Raw genomic sequence first — 19,083 nt, 5'->3', positions numbered from 1 at the left:
TATGATAGATAGATAGATAGATAGATAGATAGATAGATAGATAGATAGATAGATAGATAGATAGATAGATAGATAGATAGATATGAAAGGCACTATACAGTATAATAGATAGATAGATAGATATGAAAGGCACTATATAATAGATAGATAGATAGATAGATAGATAGATAGATAGATAGATAGATAGATAGATAGATAGATAGATAGATAGATGTGAAAGGCACTATATAATAGATAGATAGATAGATAGATAGATAGATAGATAGATAGATAGATAGATAGATAGATAGATAGATATGAAAGGCACTATATAATAGATAGATAGATAGATAGATAGATAGACTTCCTGTTTCAGGCCCCATGATGTCACTTCATATTCCAGGCCCGACTCAATCACTTCCTGTTTCAGGCCCCAATGACATCACTTCCAGTTTCAGGCCCGATGGTGTTACTTCCAGTTTTGGGCCCCCACTATCACTTCCTTTTTTAGGCCCCATGACATCACTTCAGGTTCTGGACCTACTGTATCGTTTCCTGTTTCAGGCCCGATGATGTCCCTTCCAGTTCCGGGCCCAACTCCATCATTTACAGTTCTGGCCCCAATGACGTCACTTCCTCCACTCGACTTTAAAACCGCCATTTTGTTAGCCATGAATCAGTTATGTTTTGGAGTAAAAACCGATTGATGATTTTTGCTCTCTTTTTTCTGGCCAATTCTTCAAGTATACGGGGTGGCTCCCCCAAACCAATTCTTTTTCTGTGTTCTTCTTTTATTTTCACCACTTAGGCCCATGCAGGTGCTAAACTGGTGCCTGACCAGTAACAGAGGCAGCATTAGGTGTGATCAACATGCCAGGTCAGCCAGTTTTCAGCCTCTGATGGCTCGGAAGGCAAAGCCTTTCTAATTCAGATTATTTAATAAATAAATAAATAAAAAATCTAGCAAGTGGGGCAAAATAGATGAGGGGGGAGTAGTTGGGAGGGGTGCTGAAATGCCTACATGCCCTCCTCAGTTCTAGTTAGAAGCCCCCCCTCTTCCCCCTTTACTGTTTGATGGACAGTCAGAGATCATTTCCACTAATCTGCTCATAGACTATCAAAGGCTGAGATGTGCGGGAAGTGGGAAATAATTAGCCTGCCTTTTAGACCTCCCTGCCTTTGAAAGGAGCGGTGGGAGGGATGAGCCGCACGAGCCAGGGGAAGGAAATGAAGGCAGGCATGGATTTCACGAGCGCTGCCTTGCTTCCTCTGGAATTATTTTTTGGGTTTTGATCTGCACTTGTTTCATTTGCCGGAACTTGAAGCTGAAAATTCAGATGAAGAAAAATAATTAAGGGGTTCAGAGGTTATTAAAAAGGGAATGCGACGGCAACTGCTTTGTGCCTTCTCTGAATGACGTCTTTATTGGTAACAAACGCATTGATATATACAGTCCATATATAAATATATAAATATTATACATACCCGTCAGCCCCAACATTAAAAGCCCTGACAGATGAAGTGAATCACATTGGTGGTCTTGTTACAATGGCAACTGTCAAGGGGTGGGATATCTTAGGCAGTAAGTAAACAGTCAGTTCTTGAAGGTGGCACATTAGAGAGGCAGGAGAACTGGGCAAGCGTAAGGATCTGAGTGACTCTGACGTGACAAGGATCACACTGTGATGGCTTGATCACAGGGGCAGATCTTCTCCAAAAATGACAGCTCTTGTGTGGTGTTCCCAGCATGCAGTGATCCAAGTGGTCCAAGGATGGACATCTGGTGACAGGGACATGGGTACCCAGGGCTCATTAATGTACATGTAGACTGAAGGCTGGCCTGTCTGGTCCGATCTCACAGAAGAGCACAAATAGATGAAAAACGTAATGATGCCAATGAGAGGAAGGTGTCTAAACACACAGTGCATTGAAGCTTTCACAGACCAGTGGGTGCCCATGCTGAAAGCACCTGCAGTGGACATGTGAGTGTCAGAACTAGACCATGGAGCAATGGAAGAAGGTAACATGATGTAATATATCAGAGTTTATTTTAGATTACAGTATGTGGATAGCCAGGTGTATGTGTGTTGTTTACCTGGGGAAGAGATGACAGCAGGAATGCGTTACGGGAAGAAGGCAAGACAGCAGACCAGACAGAGTGTCCATGCTGACCTCTGCCTATCACCGGGGTGGGGGGCATATGAGTGTCAGAATTGCAGCATGGAGCAATGGAAGAACTTGGCCTGTTCTGATGAATCACATTCTCTTTTAGATGACATGGATGGCAAGATGTGTGCGTGTTACTTACCATGGGGAAGAATCGACAGCAGGATGCATTATGGGAAGAAGGCAAGCCGGACTAGGCAGTGTGATGATCTGGGCAACGTTCTGCTGGGAAATCTTGGGTCCTGGCATTCAGGTGGATGCTACTTTGATACATACCACCTACCTAAAGATTGTTACAGACCCTGTATACCCCTTTAGGGCAATGGTTGCCTCTTTCAGCTGGATAATACCCCCCTGCACAAATTGTTCAGGAATGGTTTGAGGAACACGATGAAGAGCACAAGGTGTTGACTTGGCCTACCAATTCCCCAGATCTCAATACAATCGACTATCTGTTGGATGTGCTGAAAAAACATGTCCAATCTATGGGGGCCTCACCAGGCATCTTACAGGACTTAAGGGATCTGCAGCTGACATCGTGGTGCAGAAACCACAGGACACCTTCAGAGGTCTTCTGGAGTCCACGCCTCGATGAGTCAGAGCTACTTTGGCAGCATTAACAAGCAATAAGTTTTAATGTTGTGACCAATGGGTGTGTATAGGTATATATAGTCACATACATGCGTTTGGGAGATGGTTTATGGGGCCCGAATAAGTGTGATTACCCTCCAGAGCAGGGGCTGGCGCTGTCAGCTAACAAGACCATCAGAAGGAAATCCTGCCTCATGACCTCACTTCCTGTCCTGGCTCTATAACAACCTACATCTAGTTTGCTACAATTCAGTTCTGTATTGAGCTCGGTCCGAAAAGACATTGTTTTCTTATTTTCCATTGAATTTCAAGAATACAAGGGGCTACCTCAACCCTTTATCTTGGTCTTTGTTCTTCTCTCTGTCTCTCTCTCTCTCTATATATATATATATATATATATTGTGAAAGATGCCACAGACAGACACGACACCTGATGCCCACAAACACACACGTTTACTTACAGTTCTTTTCTTAAGCACAGCACACACAGTACACTAATCACCACAATGATAGCTCAGTCCTTTTCTTCCTCCTTCCGTTACTCTTCTCTTTACTGCCGCCCTCACTCCTCCAGTTGCAAGCTCCGTCCTCTGCCTTTCGAATGGAGTGAAGCGGCTTCTTTTATGGTGCACCCTGATGAACCTCCTGCAGCACTTCCTGGTGTTGCCGAAGTGCTGCAGGGGTACCTGGGAGCACTCCAGGTGCACTCGGTTCCTCTATCGGCAGCACTTCCTGGTGCTGCCCATCCAGGGCTGTGTGATCGTCCAGGTGCCCCCTGGCGGTGGCCACGGACCCCAACAGGGTTGAGCTTCCAAGCTCTACAACTGTGACCCTGATGTAATCCAGGGGAGCTGCCCTGTTGTGCCCCTCTCCCGGTCCTTCCCTTCTCCAGGGGTCCCAATGGTGCAAGGTCCCTGGTTGTCTGCCATCATATGTTTATAGTGCAGTAAGAAAAGTCAGACCCATTTGCCAGCTTATATCGTTTATCTTTCATATCACACAGATTTAACTGTTTGATGCCATGATATAATATGGTACAACTGAAAGTCAGTATCTTCACAAGCTGGAAAAGACAACGTCACACTAGAATGGTGGAGTCACTTCTTCTTTTATACAGAACCTCCTAGATGAAAATTTTCTTTTCCATCAAAGAAAGCAAAATCCTACAATATATTAATATATAAAGACACTGTTAAAAATCACACAAGCGCTCATTGTCATTTAGCAGCTATTATAAACGTTTATTTTGCTTCACTTGTTACTTGTGTTATTTTTCACGTTTCTTTGTGATTTCTGTTATATTAGTTTATTATTTGGGGTCCATATACTGTATCTTGAAGTGTTCTCTCAATCCTTGTGTTTTGTGGGTGGGTGGAGCCCCAAGAGGCGTCACTCCCAAAGCCCCGCCCTCCACTTTATATTCTGAGGCTCAGGAGCTGGGGCTTCATGATGTCTGAAGAGTGCGGTTTAGGAAACATTGTTTTAATTCTTATGGTTTGCTTTGTCTTTGGATTCTTAGCATTGCATAATAGGTTGGATTTGTTAGTTTTGGGCTGCCCTTTTAGAAAAACGTATTGCTTCCGTTTGCCTCTTTCTTGCTATATTTCCAATAAATTCCTTCATTCCATTTTATGGGTCGCCTCCATGGTGGGTCATTTTTGTGTATATTTTAGAATCTAGTTTGAAACCTGCTTCTATTTTTAGACAGGCTAGACCGTGTGCTGTGGTGTGGGGTCAGGCTGCCTGGGATGAGGCCTAGTATGTGGCTCTAATCACTCAAATCTACTGTTGACATTCACTTAATATCAGTCGTTTTTCAATTTACTCCCACATACCAAATAAGTATAGTTAGTGTAACTGGCGATTTTAAAATGTGAATGTGCATAGGGGAGTCCCCAGGTTTGGCCCAGGGCTGCTGTTGCTTTGTTTCTGAGTCTGTAGGCACAGGCTCCTCAAACTGAAGTAAGTAAATTTGAGAAGGTTATTGTGACCGGCGAAGCTGACTGTAAACAAAAAAATCAAAGCGTAACATTAGTTTATTTTTCTGATTGAATAAATCTGAAAATAATAAAACCAAGAGCACGACCCTTTGAGTCCTTCAAGATATCAGTATGGGGCCAAACAAGAGCTGTGTGCTTCAGTCTCAAACTGGAGTGAAACCAACACTGGATGATGTCATCAAAATGATGATAAAAAGATCATAAAATATAAATAAAACTAAAATAAAATAATAAAATGGAGAACTTGGAAAATATTCCGAAATGACAGGTGATCGACAGCAGTTACTCGGTGTTAGGCGGAGTGCTGTTTGTCACATTATGGCACATTGTGTTACGTTCCTTTACATTGGGTTTGTTGAGGGTCACACAGAGTTCCTAGGATTATTGTGAGACACCCAAAGACCAGAAGATAATTTTTTAGCGAAACAATTATAGGCAGAGACAGAAACGGAAGAAAACCGAGAGACTGAAAACGATCAGGCAACTAAGAATCAAAGGGCAAGACGTTAGTCAGAAGGTGAAGGCGACCCGAGGCCACAAACCTAACTCTGAGAAAAATAAGCTGACTGCACTAACGACTGAGACGTGGGACATCCAACGAGGGATAACACATTGCAGAGTCATTGCACTTTGATATCCGTGACGTGATTAATGTGACAGATGAGGTCAGGATGATGGGGGCTCCCGATGACATCATGTAAAAGAAGAAAAGTGAATACAAATAAAAAATAATCCACAAAAATGGAAAACAAAAGGCTTGGGGGGCAGCTAGATGAGTGTGAAAGTACGAATGACGGGGGAGCAGGACAGAGTGTTAATGCCTTTTCTCTCATCAACAGAAAAACAGAAGAACAACAGCTGTAAAATACTTTGGATCCACACGACCGCAGTACTTCCGGCTCTCTGTGATCTCTCCATTTACGGGTTCCACTATCAAAGACGTCCCGTTCATCCCGTAGCGATCTCCTCAGTTCCGGTCCCACGTCGATGACTTCACTTCCGGAATCCTCTGATGACGTTGCCCCCGCCCACCGAAGGAGACGTCACTTCCACCTTTTCACTTCCTGCCAACTCAGTTCTGTTTCCTGTTCATCCAGCTTCCTAACTACTTCTGTAAAACACCTCCTGAAACTCTGTTCTTGTGCCATTTATGACCCGATTACAACATTGACGACCGAACAAACAAGCCAGATATTATACGGGGAATTCCCCCAACCCTCGATGGTCTTCTCTGTGCTACGAGGGTTTGTCAAGAGTTCCCTCCTTGACTTTAATTTCTGTTAGTGTTCTTTATCCGTGTTCAGTTATGTACATAGTTGCTTTCTTAAGCAATTCAATATCAAGGAAGAAAAATTAAAACATTTATATTACCAAATATTATGTAAGCTATTTTGGAACATTCTTTTGTCTTTGCCACTGAATCATCCACCCATCCATCCATTATCCAACCCGCTATATCCTAACCACAAAGTCACGGGGGTCTGCTGGAGCATTTATTGTTTTATTTTTGTTTTTCAGTCATTTTCCAATTTTCTTTTAAATTTTTATACTAGCAACTTGGCGCGCGCTACGTTGCGTGTTGGATGACCACAGTTGAAGGACTCCCTGTTTAAACATGGCTGCCAGTCGTGAACTGGGTCCTTCATCGCACCACATTTATGTCTGTGAGTGGTGAGTGTCAGTTTGAGAGCGTTCACTCGGAGTTTCTTGCGAGACCGTACGTTTCTGTATATTATGGTTGTCTTGCAATCTTAAGGACCTGTCGTCGGGTGTCTCATTGGCACACTTTTGCCTCTTTCTTTCGCGATCACGGCGTAATCTGTCTTCTCTCTCTGTAGGGGTTTCAGTTGCCTTTCGTTGCGGCAGAGACGCGTCGTTGAGCTAATCTGTGTAAATGCTGAGTGTCCGTTTCTTGCGAGCGACTGTCACGCCTTTGCCTCTTTGCTTTGTGATCACACTGTAATGTGTCCTCTCTCGCAGCAGCAGGTTTAGTTGCGTTTCGTTTCTGCATTGTTCCGTAAGGTCTCCTCAGTACAAGTGCACATGGGTAGCTGAAGACGGAAAGGCATAGTGGGCATAGTGAAACACACAAATTGGTGACCAGGGGAACCATCCGACTCAGACGCGGAGCTCGAAATACTCAAGTGCACATGTTATTTATAATTTAATTTTTTTTTTTTTTGTTTTGTTATGAACTTCCCCAAAAGAGTTGATCCCTGTAAATAGTTAATAGTATATGAACAATATAATCTGTTGTAGTATGGGTGGTAATTAGCGTCACACCTCATAACCTGAATACACCACGTGTTTGGCTGTAACACCAGAAACGCGGTGGACGCTGTAAGGGTAGGTTGTGGTTTCTGTTTCTTTTGTGATTTTTTTATTTCATTTTATTGATTATTTAATAGGCAGAGGGGAGAAGACGTTAATGTGATGCTCTGTCTATTTCTTTACTTTTGTTTTGAAAAGATTTTCGGGAACAGGAAAAATAAAAACAAAGGGGAAAGAACGGAGGGGGGTAAGCAGGAATTCTGAGAGGGGACGGACTGGGGCTTTTCTACGGGGCGGCTATACAGCCAAAAGGAACGCGGACCCGGACACGGACACCGCGCTGGGCTTTTATTATATAGATTGTCAATATTATTAATTAAATGCCATGTCCTTTGTGAATTAAGCCCAGGGGGGCAGACCCTCCTGACACTGCTAACAATGGGCCTGCCTCCACATTCTTAAAAACTGTTTGACTCCGCGACTATTGTCAGCACTGGATTTCTTGCACATTGGACTATTTCCTCGTGTCTAAACTCTTTTCAGATTCTTAACTTTACAAACTTTTGCTCTTTGATTTGGATTTTGCTTTCTGGATAGCGGACTTAGATTTGTTCACCTTTTTGCTTGCCTATTTTTATTTTATACAAACATCTGTCTCTAACTGAGGTCACAGTTAAAACTAAGCACTTAATTGAGGGGAGAGGCTTTGGTCCACACCAGGAAAGGGTTAAGCTCTTTAGAGGAAACACGGCCATTAACTCTTAAACATAATAGCATGGAACGAGAGCCCAACGTCACACAGCCTTAAATGGTCTCCTCCTGCTGTTACATCAAAACAGCCAGCAGACACGTATCTTTAGGTTCCCTTTAATGCAGGCATGACGGGCTTCAATATAAAACCAAACTCGTTATCCCCGGTGTTTCATGGGCCCTTCCAGCCTCCTTAAAATAGCAATTGAGACATGCATTTCAAGTGTTTCTTTTCATCATTAAGTGTTGCTAGGGGCGTGGCCTCTGAGGTTGACAACCATGCGTAACTGAGGTGACGGGATAAAAGGATGGCTGGGAGTGCAAATCTTATCTAAATCTCTGAAGTAATCAAAGTTTATCTTTGTGCTCTTTTCTCGCATGTACAGTACTTTGGGGTTTGACCCTCTTGTTGTCTTGATCACAATTATTATGGTGTCTCGCATCATTTTTTTTTTGCTCAGATGTTTATTTGCCAGTTTGATCCTCATTATTTTTAATGCTTGGTTTTGAATTCTTGTTTAATAAATTTATAGAGAACTAGCTATACCCCATGGCCATGCCCACATAGTGATAAAACAGGACAAACTTTAAAAATCAATAGATGTTGGCACAGTATCTGATCGTGTTCAGCTCTGACAGGAGAGCATACCCCACGTGGGGAGAAGAGCACATGGCCGTGATATCTCTGGCAATCAGCAGCTACCCTCTAAAACACACGTAGCTCTTATCTCTCTCTCAAAAACGTCAAACGTTACTCCTTAACAATCCGTAGATGATAATATCTGCTGAACAAACAGGTATTGCTAGTTAAATGGAGGCAAGGTGCACTCCAACACGTGGTGACAGGTAGAACGACTCAGAGGCTGGCGAGTGAATGAAGAAGGCTCCGCCCTGCTCTCAGCCCACAGCCACTCTGTTGGATTTGCATAAATACATTGGTACCACATGTGAACTATGGTGCTTAACACGATGAGAGAAGTCCCAAAATTAAGCGGAAAGTTCAAGCAAATTGTAGAAAACAACCAGATCTAAATCTGTTAAGTAATTCTCTCGTGAAAAGAGGACAGACATACAGACAGAGCGCACTTGGACCACGAAATTTTTAAATCCGTTTCTTAGCGAGCACCTATGGGCCAAGGGTAACCTACATTCCAAATTTCAATTCCCAAGTCCTCATGGCTCGGGAGATTTCGTAATGAGTGAGTCAGTGGTATTTGGCTTTGATTTATATAGATTATTGTTTTTGTTATTGTGGGCCTGGGGTTTCTTGGTTCCTCTGTTTCAGTTGTATTTCAATATTAAATTCCTTTCCTCTTTTTTTTTTTGGGCCTGCTTTTTGATTTTGGGGCCAGTCTGATGGGTGCCGCTGGGGCCTGCCCAGTGTGTTCAAGCAGGTCTGACTTCCAGTTCACTCTTGAAAGTCTTTTTTTTGCCAGAGAGAAATTCATAACACGAGTTGTTGTTTTTTTTTTTTGATAGAATCTGTGTATTTAGGATCAGCCATTTGTTTCATTTTTTTATGAGATGATTTTTTTTTATTTTTATGGCTTTACGGCAGAGTGGTGCCTCTGAAGCCAGGGATCTGCACTGGCAATCAGAAGGTTTGAATCCAGTGTCACACACGTGTGCATGGGAGGCAGCTAAAGGGCTCGAAAGAAGGCAATTCCCAGTCGGATCAGGGAGTCACAGAGTCTACTGACCCTTTCTCTTTTTTCCCCCGCAGACCAAATGTGGGAAATTCCACCTGGGCCCGCCAATGTCACTTTCCGGATGCCCACCTGAAGATGGCGCTTCCTCCCTCCATCTTTTAAACCCACCCTGTCTGTACCAAACCTCAGTTCTGTTTTGGACTCTTGTCTGCAAGGACCATTTTTTTCTACAACCTTTTCTCTTTAGCAGCCATTCTCAAGAATACAGCAAGCTGCCCCAAACCTCTTTTGGTTTCAAGGCTCAATTATTTATCACCTGCAGTGGGCTGGCACCTTGCCCGGGGTTTGTTTTCTGCCTTGCACCCTGTGTTGGCTGGGATTGGTTCCAGCAGACGCCTGTGACCCTGTAGTTGGGATATAGTGGGTTGGATAATGGATGGATGGATGGATGGATGATTTATCACACGTGTAAAATGCAAGAAGTGACTCTACTGTGCTGGACCCTTAGAGCCACGCTCTTCACCTGCAGCTGCTCCATCCCGGCCCTGCAAGTGGTCCTCCAACTTACAGGGAAAACGTGGGGGTTGGCAGCATGACTGGCACTCCAGCCAAAAATAAATAAATAAAAATAAGAACTGCATCATGTGTGGTGCTGAGGGGGTCAGGTTGTCGTGTGGTGGGTCCGGAAATGCCTCCAACCCCTCTCTCTCTCTTTAGGACCTTGAATTTATAATGCTGCCATTCTTCGGTTTTGCTTCTTTATCGTCACAACCATTTTGTGCAGATCCTTCTACGTTTGCTATGCCTGATGCCAGTTGCCAGTTGCATGACATGTTATGTCATCACTCTTCAAAGTTACTCAACGTCCAAGCGATGAATTCATTTAATTAAAAACAAAATGCCTTTTAGTTGCACTTAGGGACAAATAAAAAAGTTCACTTTGTGGTTAGGTGAGTGGTTCTGGTTTTGGTGGTTTGTTTCTTGCTTCCCTCCATGGCTTTTCGGACCCCCAAGGGGCCTGTTTAACAATTATGATCTGGTGTCTCTTTAATTACACTCTTCTTTTAGGGAACTCTTGCTTTTGCTTTTTCTGTTTTTTGAAATCATAACAATGTTACATTTTGTTCCAAACCATCCCAGCGTGGCCAGGTGCAGGAATGACAAAGAGAAATGTTGGGATGCCAATCGGGTCACCACCTTTACCGTATATACTCGCATATAAGTCTGGTGTGGAAACCCAAAAAAATCGATCATAAAATCAGACCCGACTTATACGCCCGATCAAAAATACGACACATTTTTTTTTACATCTTCTTGACTGAGCTCAGTTACCAATTTCTTTCGCCACCTTTAATTGCAAACCAGCTTCATAATTTTCTTCTAATCAAACGCTCCATCGTAGATAAGGGATGCTCGGACGATAAAAGTGTATGAGGGTGTGAGATGCGAAAAACACAAAACAGTGCAAACGTCACTTTGGAATAGTTCAGGTGTTACTGTGTGGTTACATAGGCACAATACATAGAAAACAAGGCGTGTGCCCTGTGGTTACTCTCTCAGGTGGATGTTAGCATATCATTTCTTCCAGTTTTTCCTCTATTAGGGTTTTTTTGGGAGTTTTTCCTTGTCTTCTTAGAGAGTCAAGGCTGGGGGGCTGTCAAAAGGCAGGGTCTGTTAAAGCCCATTTTTTGTGTGATTGTGGGCTATGCAAAAATAAATTGTATTATATGTATTGTATAATATCTTGGGCCAATAGCATTCAACATTCAACTTATACGACCGACATTACAAAATGCTGGAAATTGTACAGTAAAATCAAGCCCCGACTTATATGCTGGACACCTTAACATTACCATTATATATGGTAATCAATAGTGATGAGGGAGCACCAAAGTGTTCGGGTGTTCGATCCAAACACATTGCAATGTTCGTGTGCTCTACCGAGAACCCGAGTATAATGTAAGTCAATGGGAGACAACCAGGCACCCCCTGCTCTGAAGAGAGGAGGGTGCCTGGTCCATTGGAAAAGGTCAGAAAGTGACAGAAACACCACCCAAATGGACCGGGAACAGCATGGGGATGATGTCTGGATGCATCTTGGACTCCCAAGTCGCTGCTGGGAACCAGTTTGTCTGAGTTGTATGCCACTTTTATAGACTGACAAAAACACGCCTAAAACCCCCCCAAAAAATCAATTTTACAGGAAAAATGATGCTCTGAAACATTATATGCCATTGCCTGCAGGTGAGCTGACGCTCCAAAACATTATATGCCAGTGCCTGCAGGTGAGCTGACGCTCCAAAACATTATATGCCAGTGCCTGCAGGTGAGCTGACGCTCTAAAACATTATATGCCAGTGCCTGCAGGTGAGCTGACGCTCTAAAACATTATATGTCAGTGCCTGTAGGTGAGCTGACGCTCTAAAACATTATATGACAGTGCCTGTAGGTGAGCTGGTGCTCTAAAACATTATATGACAGTGCCTGTAGGTGAGCTGACGCTCTAAAACATTATATGACAGGTGCCTGCAGGTGAGCTGACGCTCTAAAACATTATATGCCAGTGCCTGCATATATAGCACCCGGTGATGTGTTCCGGCCAGCCTATCACTGTAATGCCAGCACCTTACCAGTACTTACCTGCCCCTTGATTGGCTGTTTCCAACCCGCGAAACGTGTGGGGCGGAGACTCAAGCATGGCGCACGAGCACATGTGGTGTTCGTTCGAGCAGTGCCATGCTCCAAGTATAGCGATGCTCGAGCCGAGCACATGTTCGGCCGAGCATGTTTGCTCATCACTAGTAATCAACAAAACAAAAAAATTCCAACTAAAGAAGTGCCTCTTGGTATTACACTGCCAGTCCTAAGGACATAAATACAAACCAACAGATTTGTCTCTCGGCCGTAGAATTATCTCTTTCAAAGTGGATGTCAACTTTTGTCGGAATTTGGGGGTCGAGGACGGTAATCAGCTGTAAACTGCGACAAAACTTGCCATTATGTTTCTTGCTAGAAGAAACGTTAGTTTCATGGATTTGACCTTGACTCCATGCACATGAGTGAGCAACCATCTCAAAAGGCATCGACATCTGGCAAGAGACCAAAATGAACACGCAAAGCGAAATACTCTGTGGAGGACATTTTGCGTATTATCATTGAATCAGACTCAGACTTGTCGGGCTCCGATTTTGCTGCAAGTGATCTGGAGATGGAGATTGAAAATGGCAGAGTGGTACCAACATCAGCTGATCGGTGCCCAAATGATTGTGGCACTGAATGCATTCAAGTAGCTGTTGCACCTACCGCTTGGGTGGACAGCCACTTACGATGACAACAGGTACAAACCAGATTGTGTCACACTCCAAAAACAGCCAGGCAGCAGGCCCACGATGTATTCCTGCTGACCATTGAGTTGCACACACAGCTGCTGCTGCCAGAGATGCCAAACAGGTGCCAACAGCAGTGACAGACATTTTATATGTGAAACCATTGCTTTGTGTGCTTTTCAGAAAACCGAGCTTTATGGCAAAAAATATTCAGCTCTCAAAGAGTTAATAAGGGTCATTCACATAGGCTCCATCCGACGGGCTGCTGTGGTCATAGCAAACACCTCCTTATGGGCAGCTGGGTTTCTTATAGTGAATGAGCTGGAAGGGGTAGAGCTAATTGCCCCCACTGGGTGGTTTCTCAGTTCTGCGGGGAGAGAGTGTTAGTGACAGCACCTCCTCTCGCTCAGGAGGTTTATTAAATCAAGGTGATCAAGGTATCCTGGATCCTGAGATGTGCATGTGTGACACAAGGTACAGTACATTCAAAATGTTGTGGGCTGCGGAGTGAATGAAAGAATAATGTCAAACAGCTAAGTGCTTCCTTTTAACCACAAAGTGTGTACCTCATGCACACAAGGTGATTAAATTATAAAAAAGAAATTATAACGCACAGGCACGTGAGATAATGAGGTAGCAGGGCGTGAAATGAGACAATAATTTGAAGGGTGAAGATTGTAATTTGTGGGAAAATGATAAGAATACACGGGGATGCGCAGGAAAGAATAACAGCTTGACAAGAAGACAGTGGAGTCATAAATAATGTGAATGAGGTTTTAAAACCGGAACTTGGCCGGGTGGAGAGAGGAGGACAAAAGAGCGAATATGTGGTGTCACCCACGTGCGCATGAGAAGCGGCTAAAGACAGGGCCGTCTTAACGCATGGGTACGCTGGGCAGTTGCGGGGTCCCCATGCTAATCTATGTATGTTGTGACTTACGGTTAATAAAGAAACAGTATACTATACTAAACTATAAATATCTGATATTGTGTTGGACATTGGCATTCGCCTCTGATTTAGTATCACGGTCACCTCTGCAACTCCAAGTGCATGTTTGTGTACGGCTCTCACGCACTTGTGATAAGCCAAGTTCAGAGGCCGTAAATAATGCAAATAACGAGCGTCCACGATCGGCCTATCACGGACATTTGGGGAAAAATGTAAAAGAAATAAAGTTTTCATTTACCTGTTTTAGCGACCCAACACAGATTAACACGGCAGCAGTACAACGTTTGAGCGCCGGGATGTTGGAAGGGCTGCCTGGAGGCCTACAATGCCACGGGGCTCAAACTTGCCAACTCCGAGGCACGCGTCTGAGGCCGTTTTTTTTCGAGCGCGCTAACGGTTCTGACGGCCAAGTGCCGAGGCGCGCTTTTGTAACCGTTAGAGAAGAGATGGCGAAAGTGGTACTGTATATATAAAATCAGAGGAACAGGTCTGAAGGATTGAAAAAAAAGTATATAAAGATTTAAAGTAGCTGGCAAAAAGGGAATTCACGCGTGTGACAAAGTTTAGGAGTGAACGCGGGAGACAGTAAAACAGTACTTACTTAACAGAGGCTGAACGTGGAGCGTGCAAATCATCAAGACAGACGGGCGCGCGCGCGCACGCGCGAGAGAGAGATAGAGGACATTTAAATAGGGTGGAGTGTACCTGAGCAGGTGTTGTTGAATGATGCACCGCCCGACGGTCTGATTATCGGAAGTCCGCGGGAAACGTAAAAGCAGTTTGGATGGTCAAAAAGGATCTCGAGATTTTGACGAGGTCTTCAAGCGTTAATGTAGATTTGTGCTACTGATATTTAACTCAGTAGTGTAGATACGTACTGTTCTATGCATATATAGTGGGTGCTTAGTTTGTTCATTTTGTTTGGATTATTTTTTAGCCTGTCCTTCACGATCCCTTTTGTAGCTGGACAAAGGAGCTGGAAAAAGTTTTTTTCCCCCGTTTTGTTCACTTTTGATTTGGAAACCACTGTAAATATTATAACATCCATCCATCCATCCATTATCCAACCCACTATATCCTAACTACAGGGTCACGGGGGTCTGCTGGAGCCAATCCCAGCCAACACAAGGCACAAGGCAGGAAGCAAACCTCGGGCAGGGCGCCAGCCCACCGCAGAATATTATAACACCTGCACTGAGTTTTCTTTTTGGAAGTTTCTTTGTATTTGACTTTGTAAATATTTGTTGTTTGCAAGACATTTCTTTGTAAAATAGTATATGGACACTGCGAGAATTAAACAGATTCCTGATTTTGAATAGCTTTTTTTTAGTCCGAGTCTCTCTTACTCCATTCCTTGGTTGTTCGGCCTCCTCTAGCTGACACTTCAAGTCGTGAGTTGTACAACTGGGTCCTTGCCCGGAGTGTCACAGCACGACATCACGTAAAAGCGTATATGTTAACGTCACTTCAACTCAATTCTCTGCAAAAAAATTCGGAAATGTTTTGTTTTGAACACTTGAGTAATAATAAATAATTCATAGTCATTTTACACTGTACCATCTCTGCGTGTATGGTTTATCGAATGAGTATCTATATCTCTCTCTATATATATAAGCCATATACCACTGACTTACTCCTCACGAAATCTCCATAAGGACTTGGGATTTGAAATTTGGAATGTAGGATATCCCTTGGCCCATGGCGTTCGCTAAGAAACGGTTTTAAAAAATTGTTGGTCCAAACGGGAAATTTCTTATAGTTTTTTAGACCCGTTTGAATGTCTGTCCGCTTTTCACAAGAGAATTACTTAACGGATTTAGATCGTTTTTTTTCTATAATTTGCTTGAACACTCCGGTTGATTTTTCGACTTTCACATTGCGCTAAGTATCATAGTTCGCTTGCGGTACCGATTTATTAGTGTGAACCTGAGAGAGACTCATCGGGCTGCGGGGTGGGGCCCTCCTCACTCATGTGTCTGCCTCGGGACATTACCTTAACTCCGCTTAGTTAGTGAACGAGAGAACTACTTAACGGGTTTGGATCCTTTTTTTATATATAATATGCTTGAACATTTCGGTTGATTTTGCGACTTAGCTCATTGCTCTAAGAATCATAGTTGGCTTGCAGGAGCGATATATTCAGGCTAATCCGAGACAGAGGATAAGGAAGAGTGATGTCAGAAGTAGAGAGCTGGGCGGCGCCCTTCTCACTGTCCTGTTTCACTAATAAGCGGGGGATGGCTAGTCATTTATATATTGAAATTCTGATGTTTTTGTGCCCGTACGCTGACGCAACGGGACTCACAAATCCCAATTATCAATGGGTCATTTCTCAATTTTGGTTACAGCTAACTAAGTCCCCGATACCTCAAAGTCACACTGTGTACATTTTCAAACGTGTTTTATTTAAATGTCCATCTGTGGCTCTATAGGTGAACAGTAAGCTGAAAAAGAGATCTTTCCAGAACCCCATTTAAATTTCAGAGCCCACATAATCTAGAGGGGGATCACTCTGGTGAAGCACAGCGCCATCCACTGGGCAGGCAGTGTCAATGCAAGAGAACGGAGAGGTGGAGGAGTCGGAACACCTTGGGTAGGTAGTGGAGGTAGGCACACTGATGGAGCTTCTCCTGTCTGTCACCCCTTGGTCTAAAATGCGATTCCTGCGTATTTTAGCGGGTACGAAGGTGCAGGTTAGCTGAGAAAGACTAAAATGGCACTTCATTAAAAAGAGAGAATTCTATTACTCCCGCTTTGCAAAGGAACAGTCAGCCTGCAGCATTGAAGGAGCAGAAGCAGGGCAATTATTCTATTAGCAGCCCCCCTCCGCTCCCGGGACCCCCCGCAGGTGCTGAGTGAGACCTTTCGTGTTGCTAAGCTGACAGAGAGGCATTGAAATGATTTTAAAAGACGTCGAGCCGTTTGGCCGCGTTTATAATTATAGACGAAAAGAAAAATGATTAGTTTCATCACACGCTCGATTCATCCAAAGTGTGAAAAAGAAAGAGTTATGGGGGGATAAAAAAAAGAAAAAAAAAAAGAATGGCGGAGATGCAGAATCAGGCTGCCTTTACAGGGTCAGAGCTGAGTGGCGGAAAGGCACCAACAATCGGGGTGACGGATCTTTTTTTTTTTTTGTACATTAATATTTTTATTAAAACCAAAAGATATTAAAATCCGTCGAATTTCTCCTTTTCAGAAGTTCAGCGTGTTCTCCGCCGACTTTCACAAAGGCAACGTGGCAGCAATCACACTTCCCCACTCCCACACATGTACACTCTCACCTTCCCTGTCTTTATTAGAAGCTCTTTACTTCCAGAAGACGCTGAGCCACCCACGAGGAAATTTTTATCCTGCTCTTCACGGCAGACATCTGTGGGATGAGACTGGTGAGTGCCAACCAGGGTTTTCCGGGTAGGCAGAGATCTGACACGCCAGGGCTCTTCTCAAATCAAGTTTCTAGGTCAGCGTTAAAGTGGCACACTGGTTGGAGATGCCATCCTGCGGCTTTTGGGGACTTGGGTTCGATTCACGCTTCTTATGTGGGTAGTGAGTGTCATCTGGTTATGTGAATGGGCGTCTAGTGATGGAGTCAGTTCTCCTGGGTGCCCCTTCTACATGGCACTAAATGACCTCCCTTAACTTTGGAGTGGCTACAGAGCTCATAGCAGGATTGGATTTGTAACACCGGGTCACACCTACTCTGTGGCTGCCATCTGACCTGTTCAGGCAGAGGCAGCTTCTCACTAGGAGTACCACCATGCCAGCATTACCAACTGGCACCACTCACATTCAGAATCCTGGGGCTGCCATGAGACTGGACCCTTCATACCTCCAAAGCTTCACCTCACTTTGTGTTATGTGCCAACCCCTTAGGTTGACCTCCACTGCACGTCTGCTGACACACCGTTGATGAGGGGTTATGGGGAGGGGTACGGCAGGTGCAACGGTAAAGTTGAAGCCTTTACTCAGCACTGGGAGGGTAAAAAAATACTGATAACGAATTGCTAAGGCGTGCGTGCTGTCAGACACGTGTGTTTAGGAGGCAGTCAACAAACATGGAGGTAAGTGAAATATCGCGAGATGGGGGGTTTTATCTACCGTACTAACGCCTCTCTCTCTCTCTTCCATCAGACCCAAAGGAGAAAAATAACGCACCTACCATGCTTCCAAGATGGCCGCCAAAAGTCACTTCCTAGTAACCTCTGATGATGGTACTTCCGGTCAACAGAAGAAGACATCACTTCCTCCGCCACATCATTTCCTGGTTCCTTTTGGTGACGTCATATCCGTCTGCCAGTTTGGACGACATCTCCTGCCAACTCATTTCTGTCCGCCATCTTTTGCATGCACATTGTCATCTGCTGTGAAAAGGGTTTTTGACCTGCTATTTTTGGCTTTGTGTTTTCTTTTGTCCATCGGACATTATACTGGAACAGGCCCCAAATCTTTCCAGTTGTGGAAGTGGCTTTTTGCTTATTACAGTGCGAAACTTCCATCCATCAGCCTGCGTTCCAGCCAGTATTTTCAGAGTCTCTAGTCTTTGTGAAATCGGACCATGAAACACCAGTGAGTGTAATATTCATGTTCAACAATCCCACCTGCCATTCAGAAGTTAGCAATGCATTAGTATTATTGTCATCATGCACAGAAGGGGGCAGCACTGTGGTGCAGTGATTAGCGCTGCTGCTGAATTAAAGCGCCAGATTCTTGCTTTACATGGTTCTTTGATGGCATTTGATTGGGTCATGTGGTTCCTATTTAAACCATCGCTTCACAAAGAATCGTCTCATTTTGGGGAAGGGTTAACAGCATATGAAATTCGATTCTTCGGAACTTGAATAGGTTCCTGTTAGGTTGACGCTGTGGTTAAGGCTGTGGGATCAAATTTGGGCTACTGACACTGGGTGACCTTGAGCAAGTCACTTCACCTACTCGCACTTCAACTGGAGAAAGGTGTCAGCAAGGTAATAATAATAATAATAATAAGAAGAAGAAGAAGAAGAAGAAGAAAAAGAAGAAGAAGATTATATTTTTAATCAATAGTGCAGGATACAGCAGGCCATGGGAATCTGAACGTATCCTCTGTTATTCTCATTTTAAAATCACAATCCCATTTAAATTAGACAAATCTATCACCATCTAAAGGTTCCGCTTTACAACAAGCCAGAGCCGACTAAGGGTGTTGTGACACTAGGCATGTTCATTCTGTACCATGGCCCCCTCCCTAACCCCCCACTGGCCCCCTCCCACTGGCCCCATTCCCTACCCCCACTGGCCACCTCCCACTTGCCCCTCCTTACCCCTACACTGGCCCTTACCCTACACCCCCAGTGGCTGCCTCCCACCCCCACTGGCCACTTCCCACTGGCCCCTCCCTACCCCCCACTGACCATCTCCCT

The 19,083-nt window shown here is 44.1% G+C and overlaps 1 long non-coding RNA gene across 1 annotated transcript; it reads left to right on the top strand.

Moving 5' to 3' along the window:
• The first annotated feature begins 16,987 nt into the window (after nucleotides 1-16,987).
• LOC120518079 lies at nucleotides 16,988-18,071 on the top strand. The gene is made up of 2 exons (XR_005631174.1): nucleotides 16,988-17,070; nucleotides 17,816-18,071. It is a non-coding gene; the product is annotated as an uncharacterized LOC120518079 (long non-coding RNA).
• Nucleotides 18,072-19,083: the final 1,012 nt, after the last annotated feature.

Source organism: Polypterus senegalus, chromosome 17, assembly GCF_016835505.1.
Source record: "Polypterus senegalus isolate Bchr_013 chromosome 17, ASM1683550v1, whole genome shotgun sequence".
NCBI lineage: Eukaryota > Metazoa > Chordata > Cladistia > Polypteriformes > Polypteridae > Polypterus > Polypterus senegalus.
This window is presented reverse-complemented; position numbering and strand designations above follow the sequence as displayed.